The sequence below is a fragment of the Dermacentor silvarum genome, chromosome 9 (genome assembly GCF_013339745.2).
Source record: "Dermacentor silvarum isolate Dsil-2018 chromosome 9, BIME_Dsil_1.4, whole genome shotgun sequence".
NCBI lineage: Eukaryota > Metazoa > Arthropoda > Arachnida > Ixodida > Ixodidae > Dermacentor > Dermacentor silvarum.
Genome location: NC_051162.1, coordinates 78,076,756 through 78,097,393, shown reverse-complemented (window position 1 = coordinate 78,097,393; position 20,638 = coordinate 78,076,756).

The window sequence follows — 20,638 nt, the reverse complement described above, 5'->3', positions numbered from 1 at the left end:
ACGCCCCGTGCCTCAATGGAATTAGCATGGTTTCTGGTTTTATATTCCTAATGGCAGCACAGATGCTATAGGGGGAAAATTGACAATTAGTTCAAAAATATGAGAAATATTGTATTTGCGAAATCGCCCTTGTCACTATAAAGTCCAATTTGTCCTTACACTAAGCTCAATATATGAGTGTAATATTTAAAACGAACGCAACGCGACACTAATACTGCCGTAGCCTTGTTAGCATGCGTCATAAAAATAATTTCTATATTGTTCCGTGGGATAACCACAAAACATTTCATCCTTCGTAATGTCCATAGTTCTGCGAAACCCGTCAAGCGGTGCCATTGTGATCCCCACATCTCACAGATTAACAAACATTGAAGAGATTCCTGTATAATACTCCATGCTGTGAGCTCCATGATTCAATGTTACTACGAGAAGCAAGTGGCGTCCGTTGTAATCACCGGGGAAGCTTTGGTCACTCGGAGCTGAACAGACCAGCAGACGCTACGCGGCATCTACCCGCAGTTCATGAAACTGATCCGGCCAAACCAATATATTGACTGCGATCGCCCCCGATAGGTGCCGCTTCATTGCTGGCGGACCTCTACACCTGCATTTGAAAGCGCTGGGCCGTTATTTTAGTAAATCACATTCAGAAACAAATTCCATATTTTGTGTTAGTAATGTGCCACGCGACGTCTCAAACTCTCAATGAGCATGGCCTCAGTAAAATGTGAAAAGAATCAGATTAATGGCGGGCGCTGTGAAACTTTCACGCGGTTATATTATTAGGGTAGTTTATTTTGAGGCAACTTCTATTGCCGGACATTAAGGTTAAATGAACAAACCTAATTTATTGTCAATATCTACGCGCGCAAGCAAGATCATCCCGCTGGAAAACACAGTTACTGCTTAAAACCTAGTGTTAGTAACTTTTATTTTTGGACAATGCTGTAACATGGAGCCTGAAACACTGCACTTTCGCCGGAATATCGCTAAATCAGCGCGACAATAACTTGTTGGAAACATTGGATCATTTGTGTTTTAATGGTTTTGGGTCGAGTGCCTTATTATTTAGCAGTTGCTTTAAATTACCTTCTCTCATGCGAGTCAATTGTCGCAATCTGAAAAGAGAAAGTAATCTTGGAGCTTCTAGAACAGTATTACTTTAGATAGCGCTTGCCTTAAAAAATCAACTTTAATGAGCACAGATGGCGCCCAACCGTGCTCTTCAGAAGGTCTTTGAGCGTAGCGATTGGTGGAAGCGTATCTATCTTCTTTATGATAGCATAGGGGTGATGTATGTGTTGACCATTAGAGTTACATAATGGATGCCAGGGGAAGGGAAGCGCAGTCGGGGATGATAGAAAATTAGGGGAGGGGGGGGGGCGTTGAGGAAATTAGAAAATTTGCAGGCGCAAGTTGGAATCAGCTAGCGCAAGATAGGGGTATGTGGAGATTGCTGGTGCAGTGGATGTAAAAATAGGATGGTGATGATGATGATGATGATGATAAAATTAAATCAATAATATTCATCTTAACTTGGTACGGGAGTTTTCATTGCCTGTCGAAACGCACAGCGTGGTTGTTGTTTATTCATGCAGCATCGTGAATCACCGAATGTGTACCACAAAACATTGAAGCAAGGCACACTAGTACTTACTATGCATAATATACAAAATTATATACACGTAATGAGAAGTTGTGAATACAACTCGAGCAAAAATTAAACTAAGTAAATCAAAAACGGGCATTATAATAACTTGAAATGAGCCATTTCACAACAACATCTAAAGCGCAAACAAAGAAAGCAACCTTCAACATGCAAGAGGCCATCAGTGATTTATTGCAAAGGTGAGCGCCATTCCCTAATTATTTAGTCATTTTTCTTTCAGTTTTGAAATTTCCAAACGCTTCGCCAAATTCATTAATTATCTGTGGCACGTAATGTCCGTTTATCTTTTTACCATATTGTATAAAGCATCCTGGCTTTATTGCACGTTTCTTTCTTAGGGCGACGTTTTTCATCACAGGTACTTTGAAAGCCTTTCTATAGTAATGACGTGTGAGCACAGTGTAATAAAACAGTTCACGCATCTCTAGTATGCCGAGCCTATTGTGCTGTTCCTTCTTGTGGACCTGCTGCAGCATAGTTCCATAGGTTTTACTGTTTACTATTCTTTTACTTAGGCGATTTATGGCTTCCATTTTGTTATCAGAACAAATTTCACAGAATGTAATACCGTAGGTTATAATATATTCAGCCAGTGCCATGTATATGATGCGCCTCAAGTACATCAAAGTTTTACCTCTTAAGCCCGGCCCATATGGAGCGAACTTGCACGGCGAACTTCACGCGGCCCGCATCAGCGCGGAGGAATGCCAGCGTGCCGCCGCCGTGCTGCATCCACATGCGGCGAAAAACACGCGGCCACCGCCACCACGATTTCAGTATTGCTAGAAACAGCATGATTATATTCCCAGTAAAATGGAGCGAAAAAAAATCTTTCGTATCTGCAACTGAACCATATTGGTCGTGCCTGGACAGCTGTGAGTAGTCGATCATTGTACGCGATGCACGCAGCTTTTGTCGCCATGTTCGCTGTAAGCACTTTGGCTGGCTAGCCTGTTCAAATGCGGCGGCAGGAAGTCGGACGCGACCGCGCCCTGATTAGTCCGCGCTGACAGCCTTCATTCGCCGCTTCCGGCGAGCAGCTGACCACATGCGAACATATCTAGCCCATCTTGATCGACGGCGAACAGCCGCCGGCCGCCAGGCGCACGCCGCGTGCGGCCGTTCGCCAGTTTTTCGCAAGAAAATCGCTGCATGTGGGTTGGGCTTTAGCTTGTACATAACCGCAGACACAACCCTAAGCCGTTACACAACACTGCACATGATCATTTCATGTTATATGCTCATCAAATATTATTACGAGATACTTTATCGCATGTTCAAATGGTATTACATTACATGTGCATGGATCAAAATGTAAGCCACCAAAAATAGTGGCTCGTTTAGAAGCATTCTTTGTGTGGATTTCTAAAACAGATAAGCTTTGTTTTTTGCCGATTTAAATATATTGAATATTGCGCCAGCCAATCTATTACCCTGCACATATCTTTTTGAAACATTTTGCACCCAAAATCCAAATCAGTGAATTTTAGTGCTAATGCTGTATCATCTGCCTATTGGAAGACTTGATCTTAATTTCAGGAAACCTAGTTCAGAGACATAGATATAAAGTGATAATGGGGCCAGAGTACTTCTTGGGGAACACCGCATATTATTCCTTTACATTCACTGTATTTGTCCTAGTTCTAACACACTATGATCTGTGTAAAATATACCACAAGTAATTGATGAAATTGTCCACTGAAACCCATGTTTTCCAACTTTTGCGTGATCAGTAGTATAAAGGCCTTTGATAGGTGTAAAAACAGCGCTAGCATACGGGGATTGTATTCAATTGCAGTGTTAACGTAATCCGAGAATTCTTGTAAGCGCGTAGTTCTGTTCCGGTCATTTGGGAAGTCATATTGTGCCAGGTTGTTTAATGACTATTTTTCGCAGAAAGACTGCATATCAGTTGCCATGTACTTGTTCTAAAATATGTGCTAGGACAGATATAATAGAAATCAGTCTGTAGTTTCCGCAGTAACTTTATTATCACTTTCCTACAAAGGCCTCACTATAGAAATGTTGAGTTCTTTGCGCATTATTCCGGTTTGTAATATTCCGTGTAGTATTTTAAGTATCACACCTTTTAGTGTTTAAGGTTGTGGTAAAGATCTCGTACACGGATCTTATCAAAACCTGGTTGTCTCAACGTCTTCATTCTACCTACGAAAATCCCAGCTCTTCTGTTATCTCAAGAAGGTAGGCTGTCTGTGCGCTTGAAAGTATCGGCTTATATTCGAGACGTTTCATACCATGAGTACTGCCCAGCTTACCTCTTGCGTGAATGAAAGTGTCGTTAAACAGATCACACAGTGAGTGTGCTTCTCCCTTCGGAAAGCTTTCGTCGATGATTTCTTCAGTCGTAGCCTGCTTGACCCTGCCCAATAAACTGTTTGCCAATTTCCATGTCTTTCTTCTATCATTCTTGTTCAGTGCAAATTTGTCGGATAGGTAACTTCTTTTAGCCTGTCGCATTTTTGAATGAATGAATGAATGAATTATGGGGTTTTACGTGCCAAAACCAGTTCTGATTATGAGGCACGCCGTAGTGGGGGACTCCGGAAATTTATACCACCTGGGGTTCTTTAACGTGCACCTAAATCTAAGTACACGGGTGTTCTCGCATTTCGCCCCCATCGAAATGCGGCCGCCGTGGCCGGGATTCGATCCCGCGACCTCGTGCTCAGCAGCCCAACACCATAACCACTGAGAAACCACAGCGGGTTGTCGCATTTTTGCTGTTACAAGATTTCGCAATATGCGAAACTCCTGGCTAAGTGCGGTATTTTCAGGGTACTTTTTTACAGTTCTGTCAAGCTTTTATCTTTTAAGTAACACAACTCCATGCTATCCTGCGTTATCCAATAATTGTCGGGTTTTCGTTGCGTAGACAGTTTTCTTCTTTGATAATACTTTGCCAGAATATCTGGCACAGATTTTAATAGGAAACTTTACTGAATTTTTACATTACTAAAAACGTCGCAAAGCTCATAATGATTCAGGACTATTTGATTTCTGAGCGAAAATATGTTATCCCCCTCGCTGCGGCTGTTGAGTACCACAGAAATTGCCCAAGTAATAACAAATAGGGTTGCAAATATGTAGCAATGTAATATATAGTTCCAGGAAAGAAAGATTTTGTGAGCATAGACCAGACAACAAGCCGATATTTGGCATGTAAAGCTTCAGAGACCACAAACGCCCGTACAAAAGCCTCAGAAAGGTGCATCGTAGTTAGTGTTTGGCGAAGAACGCCCAAGTTCGAGCACGACAACTGGTGAAGCTTTATTGAATTCGTTTGGTTTAAAATGGTGGGAAAAAACGTTAAAATTGACAAATGATTGCCTTGAAAGAGTATTTCTGCTGCCGAGATTATATTGAGATTGCGTTTGTGGCAATGCTTCGTAATTAGGTAGAGAACAGAACCAGCAACCGCTACATCTGCAAGGTAGTACACATAGCTTTACGTATATACATACGGAATCAAGTTATCAACAATGTCCTGTGCCTAGCGATGTTGGCCGACGACGTAGTTTCCGTGAAATTGAGGTTTGCGGGAGAGCTCCAGAAACATCTGTAAACTTAGCAAGTCGTCCCTAAATTTGTGGAAAAGGGCGAGGTGAGCTATAAATACGCTGTTGTTTGTATGGGACATACGTTGAGTTATTTTCTTTGAACCATTGAAAACACTTAAGCCTCTTGGATTTCATTTTATTTTGCCCTGACAAGACAATCTGCTGTGCTGGCCTTTCATAAACATATGTTTTGCTGATGACTTTTAAGCTTGTAGCGCAGTTCAGAGCGAGCAGAAATGAAGGTAGAAGGGGTAATGAAAAGGAGCGGAGAATAGGGTGAATGCTCACTCGGTTCTACGGTCCTTTTAATTTCTCCTTCTACTTAATTTTTGCTCGTTCTGAGCGCGCTACAAGCTTAACAGTCTCCACATATCAACTCGCCCAAAACTGTTACGCTTTTGAGCTGATGTTTGGACTAGGCATAAGCAACCTAGGAGGAACTAAGGCACGTTCCTTCTCATCGAAAATGCATGGTTTTTCGCGTACTACAACTGTGAGGACGAATCGTACAGCGTAGTTTCTGAAAGCATTGTTCAAGCTCCAAAACCTACTGCCGTGAAAACTTATCTTCATCAAACATTTCAAAGCGGTGGTTCTACAATTATTTGTGAAGCAAGCGCATTAGTGGGTGATATCAAGTGTGTTCCAAGTCTTGTAAATATCGGTCCAGTTGTGTTCTCCGCAAACACCCCGCCTGCATGTCTGTAAAGAAACAAACGAGGTACGCTAATAAAAACATTGTGGGGAACTATAAATGTTAGTGTCTGTTCGGTATGCGTTATTGATTACTCGAAGAATATACAGTTCTTAATGGTGCGGATCAACGAGGATCAACGTGAACTGAGTATCCCAACCGGGCTTGAAATGAAGACATCGGATTCATGTCGTTATCATACATGTCTCTGAGAATGAAATAAAATATTCTTTGAAAACTTTTTGTAACTACAGTGCCAAATGCTTCCTTCAACAAGTCTGACCAAAACACTTCGAAGAAAACAAATCTGCATAGCCCTGCAAATGTTGCTAATTTAACCAGTGCGTACCTTATTCTCGCCGCATGACATTGCTTCCAGCAGCCTATGCTCTTCACAATCCGTGAATCTGTAGTCTTCGTCTTCATAATAATCGTTCCAGCAGCAGTGAATCGTGCACTTTTTATAGCCATCACCACGCTTCTATAGTAAAGAAAACGTAGATAACACAAGTAAATGTTTATTATTGCATTTCTGCACAAAATACTTTTTTTCTTATATTCTCATAATGTAGTTGCGAAAAACAACCAAGCATTGCAAAAGATGTGAGCTAGGAATGTCTTTATTGACTGAATTTTTACTCAGAAAGAAAAGAAACAGTTAAATTATGGACGGGCCGAGCACGGCCGTTGCTCGTCTAATGTCTAATCCTACGGATTTTCTCGTGAGATATGCCGAGTGGTGCTCGAAATAGCTGTGCATCCTATTTAACAAATCTTTATCTTGTGCAGAAGTTCCGGATGACTGGAAGTAAGCACAGGTTACCCCAATACCCAAATCAGAAAAGTTAGAAAAGAGGTCGCTTATCACTTCCTACAGACCGATTTCATTGTTACCAACATGTGCAAAAACTCCTGAGCATATTATATTTAAACATATTTCCGTCGTCCTGAATCACAACAATATCATTGATTCCAGGCGGCACGGTTTTAGGAAGGCACTGTCTACAACACAGCCACTCGAAATTATCCATGAACTCGCAGGAATTCTAGACAGACCGGGACAAATTGATATAATATTCATGGATTTTGGAAAAGCATTCCACCGCGTGTCTTCACCAAACTATTTCTAAAACTACAAAGAATACTCAAAAAGGAATAATTGATTTCAGAGGTTTCTGCATATATGTCGTTAAAGGAGGCATGACATGGTCACCCAACAATTTGCGGCATTCCACGAAAAATGGTAGTAAAGGGTCTATTCTGGGTATACACGTCTAAAAACTTGGCAATAAATGCACATTTCTGGCCAATTTATGAGCTAGACCTCGCCGGCTCTAAGCCCCGCCCGACGGTGCCAACCGCCACAATGCCATGCCATGTGTGACGTCATGTGGTGCAGTGAACCGAGTCATCGTATACTACAAAATCAGCCACCGCACAACGTGAGGTCGGAGCATGGCTGCCGTTTGATGCTCCGGATTTCGCGTGCCATATCTTCAACACCGCAAACTTCACGTGAAGAAGCAAGCGACGAATCTTTGAGCAGCAGAAGCTGCGATGGCGTCGTATATGCTGCGCATTTCGACTCGATCCCATCACCTCCACCTCAAGTGACGAAACCTAGCGTCCCAGATAAGCGCGCGCAAGTTTTGAAGGCCATGGACGAAGACAGTGTAGTAAACATGTTCACCATAGATGACAACGTTGGTGTTGCGCGAAATGCTGCTGATGCCGTTTCGCACTCTTGAGTACTTAATTTCACATATTTCTTGCGAGCAGCCCAGCTTAGAGAGCCGTTCTCGGGAGACGAATTCGGCGCTACTTCACACAGTGCAAATTGTTATGCGCGTAGATTGTTTGCTGGCATACTGAACAAAACTGCGATTTTGTTAAACTGCCGCGCGTTCCCACTAGTATGTTTTCCCCTGTGTAGTTGCCCGCGGCATATGTATACAAATGCCCGCGCCCATGTGCTCGCAGCGCAAGGATTTTGCACGATGTACGCTCTGGCTGAATCTTTACTTCAACTTGCACCAGATATTGGTCAAAACAAAAACTGAAGGACACTTTGTAAATTACAAAGTGTGTTTGGCGAAAGCCTTGTGCCCATTCCATCGGGAGCGCTGCTGCCGCTTTCTTTCCGCTTCCCTGGCCTTGGTGGCCTGTGACATGTTAGCCCGCCGTATGCGCATTCGCTCATTCCTCTTCTGGCGTTTGGTATCGGCGGAATCCACATTCTTGGGGCGCTTCTCCGAACCGCTTGCCATGGAATCATCACCGAGCCGCTTGGGAGCCATCCGACTAACTCGACTGCTGCAACGAGACGTCTGCCGAAGGAGCGTTGCCGCGCGCGCCGCTGTGCCATCACGTGATTGTTGAGAAAGTGTAAGGGGGAGAGGCCACAGCTGTGGCGGCGCAACTGTTGATATGCGCCGCTTTGTCATCGCGTCATTGCTGAGAGAGTGTGAGTGGGAGAGGCCACAGCTGGCACCGTTCCAGGGCACGGACGGACGGACGGTCGGACGCCGCGAATATGAGCCATTAAAGGCTTTCGCCTTAAAATATAGCAAAGCTGACGTATAGCCGAGGCACTGCTTGCCGGATGGCTCGGTGCGCGAACACGGCCGGCGTCGCGACTGGCCGCAGCCTCAGCTTTTTCACGGGTATCCCAAACTCGGCGAGAATGCCCAAATCGTCGTTGAAGCTGCCTGGGGTGAAGCGTTCCGAGAACAAAACAAAAGCGTCAGATGAGCGCCACTCCTTGCTGTCCACATTCATCTCCCGAACTTTACGCTTGACGGGTTCCTTGAGGTTGGGAAGAACGACACAGAACACTGCTTGCTTTATTGACTCTGGCACTCCACATCGCTACATAGGCGCTGAGGTGGCATTGTTTCAACCGCGGCAAGTTATAAATTCCAATGGCAAGCTGAGCAAAGCAGGAGTTTCCCGCATGCGCGCACAGCTGAAACCCGGATTCTTCGCCGCAATGTACATGCTGGCTCGGCAAGCACGCAGCTTGTGACGCCATGGCTCGCAGAGCGTGCCAGTGTTGCTCGAATGTTAAGGCGTTAGAGTGTAACATAGAAATGCAATTACAAATTACGTGCTGGCTCAAATGTGCTAAAGTTTGCCAACGTGTTCTTGAACGTAGAAGGATTACCTCACACAATACATATTATGATCGAAAATTGGGTGTCATACCCCCTTTATGGCGGCAAAGTGTTTTTATCAACGATGTGCGTTCTGGCTTAGCATAGATTTGGTCGGACATTCCACAGGGGTCCGTCCTTGGGCCCCGTTTCTTTCTAATCTGTGTCAGTAACTTAATAAAGGAAGGTGAACGTGAAAATACGATAATTTGCAGATGACTGTATATTATATCAAGAAGTTAAAAGCGTAATGGACCAGGAATGTTTGAATTCTTCACTAGCCAAGGCAGTGGCGTGGTGGCACCAAATGACAAATGAATAATAATGCAAAGAAAACAATCGCACTGTCAGTAAGACGATAACGGCAGCCCCTAAAATTTTCCTACAGTTTCAGTCCTAATAATACATCAATGGTTAACAGGTACAAATACTTAGGCCTCGTGTATTTCATCCGACCTTAGATGGAACGAACACATATCCTATATTACAAAAAAAATGGAATGTGCCAGCTTGGTTGCTTGAGAACGTTGCTACGACATTCCACCCAAGGAATCTGCCTTTTAGCACAGAAAACGTATATTATACCAATTCTTCAGTACGCCTCAATTGTATGGGACCCGTACATTACACAATTCGATAGCATTCCAAGAATGCCTATCGCATTCGTATTTACCTCTTACAGCTGGCAAATATCTCCGACCGTTCTTGTTAACAAACAAAACATGGATACATTAAGGCCCGACTGAAATACATGTATTTACTTTTTCATGATATGTTGGGGATAGATAAGGATATGAATATCACTTTAGTTACCAGGCGTGCACCACGATTTAATTATCAGAAAAAAATTTAAAAAATTTTCTTGCAATACAGACGCATTTAAAAACTCGTTTTTTCCTCGGAAGATAAGCAAGTAGAATGCGCTTACCGCCAGTACAGTGGAATGCCCGACCGTCCAGTCATTCTATAACATGCTGAATAGAATTTAGGCGTGATATTTCGTTTGTTTTGTGACATTATACGCGTATTTTGTTCGCTTGCTTGTCGCTATTCTTTCTAAAATTTTCGCGGCTCAACTGAACATGCGGTATGTCTTTAAGCATACCAGTATGAATGCGTCTCCTTTTCTACTCCTTGTTATCAATATTGCGTTGTTATCAATATGATCTGTGCAGGTCGTGCGGTTCAGGGAATATCCGTCTACTAAAACATATTGAATTATTCTCATACTTCTTTGTTGCATTACTCTCTACAGCTCGTGCGGATCAGGGACTACCTGTGTACTGCAATGTATTGAATTCTTCTAATGCTTTTCTTGCTGTTAATTTTGCGTTCGTCTGTATATCGAAAGAATGGTTCTGAGGGCACATCGATTGGGTGAAGACGTCCAGCGGGAAGCACATCAGGCTTTATGTCGTGCTGACAGAGCGCACAGGCTGCAACGTAGCGGCGTACAGAGCAGTACAGGCCTGTCCAGTAGAAGCGGCGCCGTACGCCCTCGTAAATACCAAAAACACCGAGATGGCCTGCAGTAGGTGCGTCATGCAACTGCCCAAGAACAGATGTGCGGATATGGCGCGGAACAACGAGTAAAAATTCCGGACCTTCAGAGCGTAAGCTGCGACGGTAGATGCGACGTCGTCGAGGAGTACGAGCATGTGCAGCGCGAGCTCCGAATCTGCAGAATGGAGACGATGGATCAGAACAAGATCAGATCATGAGATGAAGGCCGGAACCCAGCCGAAACGTCGAAATTAACATGTTTTTGTTTTTATTCGTGCGCCTGCACTTCTTTTAACTTATATACAGGTTGTCCCAGCTATCACGCAGCACGATTTAAAAAAAAAGAGGAACGGCGTTACGCGAAGCAAACCTAGTGCGTATTGCTACCCGTACAGTGGAGTAGCCGCCAGTAATTTTTTCGTTACTGCGATTTAATTTGGTAATTGTAATTAATTATCTAACTCGAGAAGTACGGTAGCAATTATGAAAGCGTCATTGAGAAAATTGTAGAGGAACATGAAAAACTCCCGAAACAGCTTTCTGTTGCTCAATACGTGCTACATAAATGTGGCTTTCCGAGCGTGAAAGAAGCCCGCGAATACACGCAAAATTTCCGCGCGACTGGCCGCTCGAAGCATTTTGGGTGCATTCTCAGGCATTTTACCCGCCTTGGTGACTCTTGTGTAAGGCCGGACCCCGGCCGTAACGTTAGTAAAGTCCTGTTATGTTTTTCCTACGTGCTTCTATTTTGCGAACTACTTCTGTGCCGGCTCCTGTTATTCTTTACTTCACTGATATATATATATATATATATATATTGCGAGACCCCGCACCTCTACCACTTGCGAGACAAGGTTTAGGCAGTCAGACGTCAGACTCTCCTTTATTCTCTCGATCGAGAGCCGCACTACCAGGCCCCAAAACGGTGATGATGAGTATGCACAGATGAGAATATGAAACGTATGAGTAATGATCACAATATATATATATATATATATATATATATAATGTCACGAGCGGCGATCCTGTGGTCGGTGCATGGACGATGACAACGACGACGGCTTGGGTTTCTGGTGTGCACGCGCTCTCCTAAACCATTGCTGTAGCGTTGTGCGCTTTGTCTTGTTAATATATACATTTTATATATAATCTCCCCGTAACAGCTTTAGTGAAGGTGCGGGGTAAGCTCACTACAACACCGGGACCGGGATCTTCGCAGCGGACGGCGCGTTGTTGCCACCACAATGATCGACCAAGCGACCCAGTGTGAGCAAGACCCATCACCGGTCATTCTCTTGCACCCTCGTGATCCCGGGACATTCAACGGCACAAGTGGCGTGGACGTTGACGAATGGATGGCAGTGTATGAGCGCGTCAGCCGCGCTAACAACTGGGACCCGACAATAATGCTTACAAATGTCATCTTCTATTTGCGGGGCACGGCGCTACTCTGGTTCGAGACACATGAGGCAGATCTGACAAGTTGAGACGTGTGTAAGCAGAAATTAAGCGATCTATTTGGGAGACCTATCGGACGAATACTAGCGGCCAAGCAGGAACTCGCAGTTCGTGCTCGGACGTCCACAGAGCCGTACATCTCGTATATTCAGGACGTGTTGTCTCTGTGCCACAAGGTCGACAAGGACATGCCTGAAGCGGACAAAGTGCTGGACAAAGTCATCGCTGATTGTCATCGTTTTGAGCAGGCCAAAAGTCAACGTATCACTCACCGTTTCGACCGACTTGCTAATACGGCTGCCACGTCCTCATGCGAAGGTTTAGCCACGCTTCGGCAAGCGCAAGCTCCAGAAAACGTCACCAGGATCGTCCGTCGAGAACTCGAGGGCACGACACCCGCTACTCCATATGACGGTATGCAAAGCAACAACCTCGCTACAATTTCGCAAATTCAGGCCGTGGTTCGGCAAGAGGCATTTTACCCACCTTTGATAACGGTCATGCTGCTACCAACCCGGTCGCCCCTGTCGTCGCTGCTGCAAGACCGAACACGACCTTCAGGCCACATTACTGAAATCCAGCCGATTGGCGCACACCTGATGACCGGCCCATCTGACTCACGTGCTCTAGGATTGGACACATCGCCCGCCATTGCCGCAGCCGCTAGCCCACGTCCTATCGCCCAAACACTTAAAATCACCGGGACCGTGCACCATATGCTCCGTCGTTCAGTCCTGAGGCCTCCAGTGCTGAACGTCCTCCTAGGGAAAACCGGATCACCCGCTCACCATCGTCCCAGCGCTGTCAGTCCCACTCGCCCCAACCTCGCCACTCGCGGTCACCCTTTAACCGCCTCTCGGAATATATATATATATATATATATATATATATATATATATATATATATATATATATATTACTCGTGATGAAGGCCCGACCCCGGCCGAAACGTTTGTAAAGGCAGGTTAGTTTTGCTACGTCCTTCTATTCTGTGAAGTGGTTCTCAGCCGGAGCCTGCGCATGACTTATATACTTCATTGCTTGACTTATATATATGTATATTTAGATATACCGTCAAATCAGGCGATGCCAACATTGACATAATTGACCAGATGGGAAAAATTATTTGTGGTTCTTAAGTCAACTACTAAAGGGATAAATCAATAGAAATGAAAGTGGATGAAAACACCACTGGCCGCAGGTGGGATGTGAACCCACGCCGTCGCATTAAGCTTCCGATGCTCTCACTATTTCCTCTACCATGGCCTTCAAATCCCTAAGTGGAGTTTCCAAGAATAAGCTTTTCAAAAAAACAAGGAAGTGTTCATTTCAAATAACCTCAGGTAAGAAAATGTTTCGCATATGAAATTAGGTTTCAGCAAAAATGTTATCAACACTGAAGTTAGGAACAGAGGATTTTGTGTAAACAATCCAACGCAGTTTTACTTACGTCCTCAGGCCATACGTCGGGCGTGTCTGGGTGCAGAACTTGGCAAAATCTTACGTGATTCATAACATTACCAGGATAAAACTTGCTCTGTATACTGGCTTCCGTGCTTAATTTAATACAATCCAGTGGCAAAAGCCTGCAGAGATAGGAAATGACGTCTTTCGCACATAATGCTGAGATTATGCATTTTCTCTGCGACGCACAAGCAATAATTTTACACTACTAACTTTTTAATTATTAGGCAGCAGACGCTCACGAAGTTCAACGGCATCTTCATTGAATGGCGACGATAAAAAAGTCAGACGTTTCGTTCATAGCATCTCACGTACAAATATATATATATATATATATATATATATATATATATTATCCATGTATATAGTGTGTTTTACTATAAGCGCTAGAGTTACCGCATTTAGACTATGGATTATTTTGATGAAAAGAAATCTGCTTAAAACCGCGTCATGCAGCCGCTTTTCTCACATGCAATGTAAAAGTTCTTTTAGTAGATAAGCCTCCTTAGAATATTCGCTGCATTGAAATAGTTATATGATATTGTTTATGATATGCGCTGATGAGAAATAATCGGCTGCATCGTTGATAACTGATAATATACTGCTTAGCGTTGTAGCTAGAACTTCAGCAGCAGTCATGCGCTTGTTCTAAGTTAGAACTACCGTCCAGGCAAAAATCCTGTCAACTGGTAGATGCTTACTTGAACCCTACATATTCACAAGAGCACTAAGCATGTACTGGCCTAACATGCGACTGAGATGCTGGTGATCTAAGATGATAAATATCCCAGAATATTTACGTAGTTTTACGACCGCGTTGTCATTGCGCGTTGGTACTACCTGAACAGCTAGAGCTTGAAAAAGGCCACGAGTGTTCGTGACAATATTTGAAAAGTTAGATCACGGCTGGAAACTGCGAACTGTCTATATTTTTAGGTTGTCAAAAAGCTAGTGCATCTCCAATTGTTTTTTTTTTATATCGACTACTGCCGCCTGAGTGGCTCAATGGCAATTGAGTTCTTCTGCTGAGCACAATGTGCCGAGATCGCTTCATGGCCGTGGTATAAGCACTGAGTCGGAACTGCGCATGGCGCACTTTCTCGATTGACTGAGGAGCTGCGGATGAGCTTAAGTGTCGTGGTGACGCATGCGCAATGGCAATCGAGTAGCCGCGTGTTTTAGTCATGGATGAAAAAAGAGCGCTTCGCGACAGTAAAGATCACAGTCACGTGAAGCGAAACACGGTTACCTTCAACGCCACAAAATGGTGTTGCTACCCACGCATCTAGGAACAGTCTGGCAATATAAGGAACTGGTAGACGTCACGTAGTACCAAGCAAGATACAGACGGCAAAAACATTGTTAGAGTGGAAAGAGAAAGCCCCATAAGTGTAACAACAAGGAAGTAAATTAAGCTTTAGAAGAGCGTAAGGCAGGCGCCTTACGCCAAAAAGAGAAGCCAAAAAGTGGAGATTAACGAAGAAGAGAGGACACGAGTACCGAGATAAGGGTGGCTATCGAGATCACGCAAGAAAATAATTAAATGTAAAAGTGAACGTTGCGTGCATAAAATTTACAAACGAGACAAAGGAGTGCCGCAAATGTTCAGGAACCATGTAAGAGCACTCCGAGCTCGAAATAAAAATTTGCAAACGGCTATACGGGATGAAGACAGTAACAAATTCGAAGAACACGATGCGTAGCCGCACATACGTGGTGTTATTAAGGATAACTTAGGCAAGAAAAAAGCGCAGTCCAGACTCAAACCGATATAGCAATCGAGAAGCCTGAGAGATCAAAATGTGGCGTTGAAATCTCTCCCTAGAAAAAAAAACAAAGAAGAAAATGCCCTTATTAATATGGCTACAGCCCCCGACGAAATTTCAATACGGCTAATCAAACGAGTGAGTTGAACCAAGGCATTGCTAACTAATGCCACACCGCAGGTGAAATAAATCAAGTTTTGGTGGCGTTAGACCAAGCTGAATCTCATCTACAAAAGCAAAGTTAATAAAAATATACAAGCTCGTACAGGCCAGTTTAGAGCACTGCACGGGGTGATTTTTTCAGCCCGGGCCCGGCCCGGGCCCGTTTTTACCTTGGGCTGCCCGCCCGAGCCCGACACAAAGTTGTATGGCAAGACCCGGGCACGCCCGGGCCCGGAAATAATCTACGCTACCCGCCCGGCCTGGCCCGCCACCTCTTTGCGATAGAACCGAGCCCGGCCGGAGCCCAGCTTGAAACCGGCCCGAACACGGCCCGAAACACAAATAAATCGCCGAGCGGCATTAAAAAAATTAAATAAAGAAGGGAATGAAAGGAATTTATTCTTAGGGCATAAATGCATGTCAAATACAATTATGAACACCATTTGAGCGGTCTGAACGCAAATACCAGCACGCGAAATAGTACGAATGACGCTGCCAAGCAGTGTCGCCAGCAGTTTCCAACGGCGCGACCTTGAAGCGGCCCAATCTACTTCTATCGCAGCGCCGCCAAAGTATTTTTGCACGTCGGGCACCTCACAGCAAAGCATGCGCCGCACCAGCCGCTCGTCCCACTCAACAGTATTCTAGTACACTCCAGCCGAAGCGCAGCCACGACTCGTCGTGAGCGCAGCGCATCGATGGAGTAAATGGAGAAAGAAAGCTTCTCGTTCCTCGATGTCGCAGCGTAATGCGCTGCTGCAAGGCGGCCGGATAAGAACATGCGTGCAATCATGGATGGACGCAGTGCCATATTTCAGCCGTGTAACGAATTATCTTATCTCACCAGTCATCGTTTTACCAATTCGCCTTTGAAGAATGAGCAAGTCGAGAACGTGCTTGCACCACGCTGAAAGCATTAATTATATTGATTTAGGCAAGGAATACACTGGCATCCTTTGGTTTGACGCGACTTCGGTCTTTCTGGACTTTTACATTCTGTTCAAACAGCGCAAAATACAACGGAAGAAGAAAAGGGCAGTACACAGGAGTAGCACTGCTAGCTTCCAGCTGCGCCGGGGCAGCAGGTTTTTCAGAGTCTAGACTCGCGAGGATAACTCGCTGCACGTTACATGCACACCACCAGAAAGTCTGAGCCCGGTCCGGGCCCGGGTCAAAAAGCACATGCATTGCCCGAGCCCGGCCCGAGCACGTGAAAAACTGCCCTACCCGGCTCAGCCCACGGGCAGGGCCGGGCCCGGGCTTTCGGGTATAGCCCGAGCCCGTGCAGTGCTCTATGCCAGTTACAGTAACGTTGGTGATATGTAGAATGGCATTACAAGCCATAGAATTTCGTTTACCGATGTGGCCGTAGAAAAATAATATACAGAAGGAACTACAGAATAGGTACATACTGTGCAGAGGCTTAGAGGGTACTATTTTTTTCACTGACTGCGTTGAGATTTCAATAGCTCTGTATGAATATCTGTGGGTAGCATTTCTAGATGTCTAGGGAGCTAGACAACACAAACAGGGAATTATTAAGGATATTCGCAAGAACGAAGGCATATATGACAATGTATTGGAGCTGCTGCGCTAGATATACAATGGCAACCAAGCACTTATTGTATGAGAAGGCGAGAAATGCAACTAAATGTTAGAAATTCATCCAGGACTGACGCAATGACTCCCTGTGTGTTCATTGTATTTCACACCTCATGTTAATGACACAGAAAACGAGTGAGAACGGTGAATTTGGGTTTGATTTGTCTGGCATTCGTAATGAGAAAAGGGTGAAACAGACGGTCAATGGGCTGATGTATCCCAAGCTCTTCCGCAATCTCATCTAAATGTACGTCTTGTAGAACCTGTTCATAAAGAGGCAGCGAGTTTTATTGTCCGCCAAGGTCACGTCGACTAGCATTGCCACTGACTCTCTGGACTCCATGTTGAATGTTTATATACTAGTGTAGTTTTCTTCGAAGCGTAATTACTTTTCGTTCCCACTGACGAAAAAAAATATCGGTCCTAGACTAGTCTGGCTCCCTGTCTTTTTTTTCGCCCTCCTACGCTGAAAAGCGGGCGAACTTAAAATAGTTTTCGCTTTCGCCCACTTTCAGGCCAAGTGTGAACAGCCTTATCCCGTAAGCGATATGCAACAAGGCTTGGTTAGGGTGTTTTGAGGCCGAGTTGATTGTGCCGGTTCTTAAAGTTATTTGAACAATATAGTCGCAATATAGCATTTCTATTGGGTGCTTTTCATCCCATCCATGCATAGTTCATTGAAATAACATTAGCAGACGTTGTGAAGAGTGAGTGGTCTGTATATGGCCAGAAACCACGAGTTAAGCCAGCCACGGTCCTTCAACAAATAAAAGCACCGTGCACACCATCATCAGGCATCTTCAGCACGAGGTGTAGTTTGTGGTTCGAGTTAAGCGTAAAACAAGCCCGGGAAATAAGCATTTTGAATAATAATATATGCATGGATATCAAAGGCAAGCGTAATATTTGATAAGATCGGCACAAATCTGGGCTGTTATCGCCTGCCTGTGTTCGGCGTGTGACGTCACGACAGATAGCTGGGCGACAACTGCGTGCGCCAAGCTACTTTTACCACGTGACGTCACTCAGAGCGTATATTATCGGCCAGCACAATAAAGAGGGGTTCTTTCCTTTCGTCACCTAGAGCACAGCTCGTCGACTGTTTATTCCGACACGCATACGCGTCGCACTCGTATGCAGTGTCACCACAAAATCCATGCTCACCATTATAAAATGACCCATCAACAATAATAATAAACTCTGCAATGCAGGGATATAGTCTGATGGCTAATAAGGTTGCTAGATTGACAAACTGTGCTTTAAAGGCTTTCATTTGTACGAAGCGACGCAATGTTGCGATGACTTCTTTATGCTAGATAAGGAATACATTTAGGAACTCAGTTCCACTAACGCATAAAGAACAGTTGCTTAAGGCTATTGTTATCGGCTGTTAAGCACCACATAATGGACTCAACATCTGACGATGTGGTGCATTTTAAGATGCCCTACTTACAAAACTCAAATAAAGTGAGATACCGAAGCACGCATGAAAACCTGGAAAGACAACATGTGTGCCCTGAACAGGTGTGTCTAGGTGTAAAGATCTATTGGCTTAGCACACGACAGCAGGTAGCACCAAGAGAATTACTGCATCAGTTTGAGGAAGGATTTCAATGAGTACCCGCGTGATACCACAGATATCCAGCCTACCAAATGAAATATAATTTTCCTTGGTATAATAAGCCATAATGGCTCTTGTAAAAAGGATGTGTATCCGCACCTGAAATGGTGTTTAATTTGTTCCTTAGTGCAGTTAGAAAGCATGTACACGTTCCTGCTGGTACCCCAACCACCCATGAGGTATCCGTCACTGCGAGGGCATTTCGTCGCTCCGGGATGTCCTTTCATCCACAGGGGTGCAACGTCACCATCGTGCATAGAACCCAATCTGAAAAAAAAAACAGCGAGTACGTGTCATCATAATTTTTCAAATCTGCCAATTTATCAACAGGTCGCTTCGTTCACGTGCCGTGCATTTATCGTCGTTATGATCGTCATGACACCCTAATTAGCGCCCACAGCAGAACAAAAAAAATTACCACATCTCCTGCTACAGGGAACCATGTGTGGATGCGAAGCCGTGGGGAGATGGTTAGCTTGAGAGGGAGATGGTTTCGCGGCAGCGGCCCGAGCGCTCATCGCAGCGCTGCACAGGAGAGAGAATGAGGCGCGCGCGCTCCGGCATTTTCATACCGCGGAACTACCCCCAGCGGAGTATGCAGCTGTCGCACCACCTGTCGAGCGTGCCGCTCCGGATTCCTAGAGGAAAGAAACGGGGGGAGCGTAGGAGAGGAGAGAGAGGGGGAGGGGGCGCGCATGCGCTGTGGGGGTGTGGCACGCGGGCGCCGCTCCGTAAAGGATTTCTAGAGGAGAGAAAGGGGCACGTAGGAGAGGAGAGAGAGGGGGAGGGAACGCGCATCCGCTGTGGAGGTGTGGGACGCGGGACAACAGGCAGCTCCGCCGGCACGAAATGCTTCGCATTTAATATTTATTCTAGCGATGTTATGTCATGCTTGTAGTGCTTCTCCAAGTGCAATTTTGAAATCAGCCAAAACCCTATTTTTCAATCAGCCGGCTGATTGCAAAATAGGGTTTTGCAAATAGGTTTTGAAGGTTCGCTTACACAACTACGTGTAGTTTTCATCTTAAATGCCTCAAACAGCTCCCTAGTACTTCGGTCCCTTTGGCGGTACAAAATTCTAGTTTGTTTAAGAAGTGGAATGCAAGTGCCCTTTTTTAGTTTGTTACAGTCATTGCAATGCTTAGCCACGTGGGAATAACCATCTGAAGAACTATTTTTATATGTTCTTTCAGCCGAACATTAATACACCTAGCCGTCCGACCGATCTATACACACCCTGAAGAAAAGGGAAATTCATACACTACTGCGCAGCCACAGGGGAGAATGATTGAACTTCAATTATGCTCAATCTTGAAGAAACAAAAGGATGTGATTAGGTGCCCTGTCAATCGCATTCATTACCCTAGCACACAAACGCGCCATTTTCTGAGGGGCTGAGAATACTACGCTGACCCCATACAGCTGCGCTACATTCTTCAAATTGTGTGCAGCTTTGTGCTGGTACGGAATCACAGCATACTCTCTTCTTTCCTTGTTAGTAGTGCGGGGTGTGTGTAGACCACGACTCTTAACTTTATTTACTAATTTATCCCAGGTTGCTCCAATTACAGATTTGGGTATCCATTATTCGTAAGCCTATAGTCACTTGGAAACAAACACTTTCCGTTACTACAGGGGGGCATGGCTTCTGTAGTGCTGCATCTATGCAAGACAAGGCAATTCCACTTTTTACAATGTGTGAATGCCTGGAGGAAAAATATAGGGGGGACTTATCGGACCTTGGTCAATAAAACCAACATGTATGAAACTACTCGAAACGCAGACGTATGTGTTAAAATTGCAATTTATTCTAGTGGGGAAGTTCTATAGTAAAATTGAGGCCCTGACCCGACCAACAGATAGCTTCCTTCACTTGAAGAGACAGTTCTTCAAGCCTACTTCTACCTACAAAAATCAGGTAACCATCGACATAACGAAAGACACGGGAAGCCGTAATACCGATTGTTGT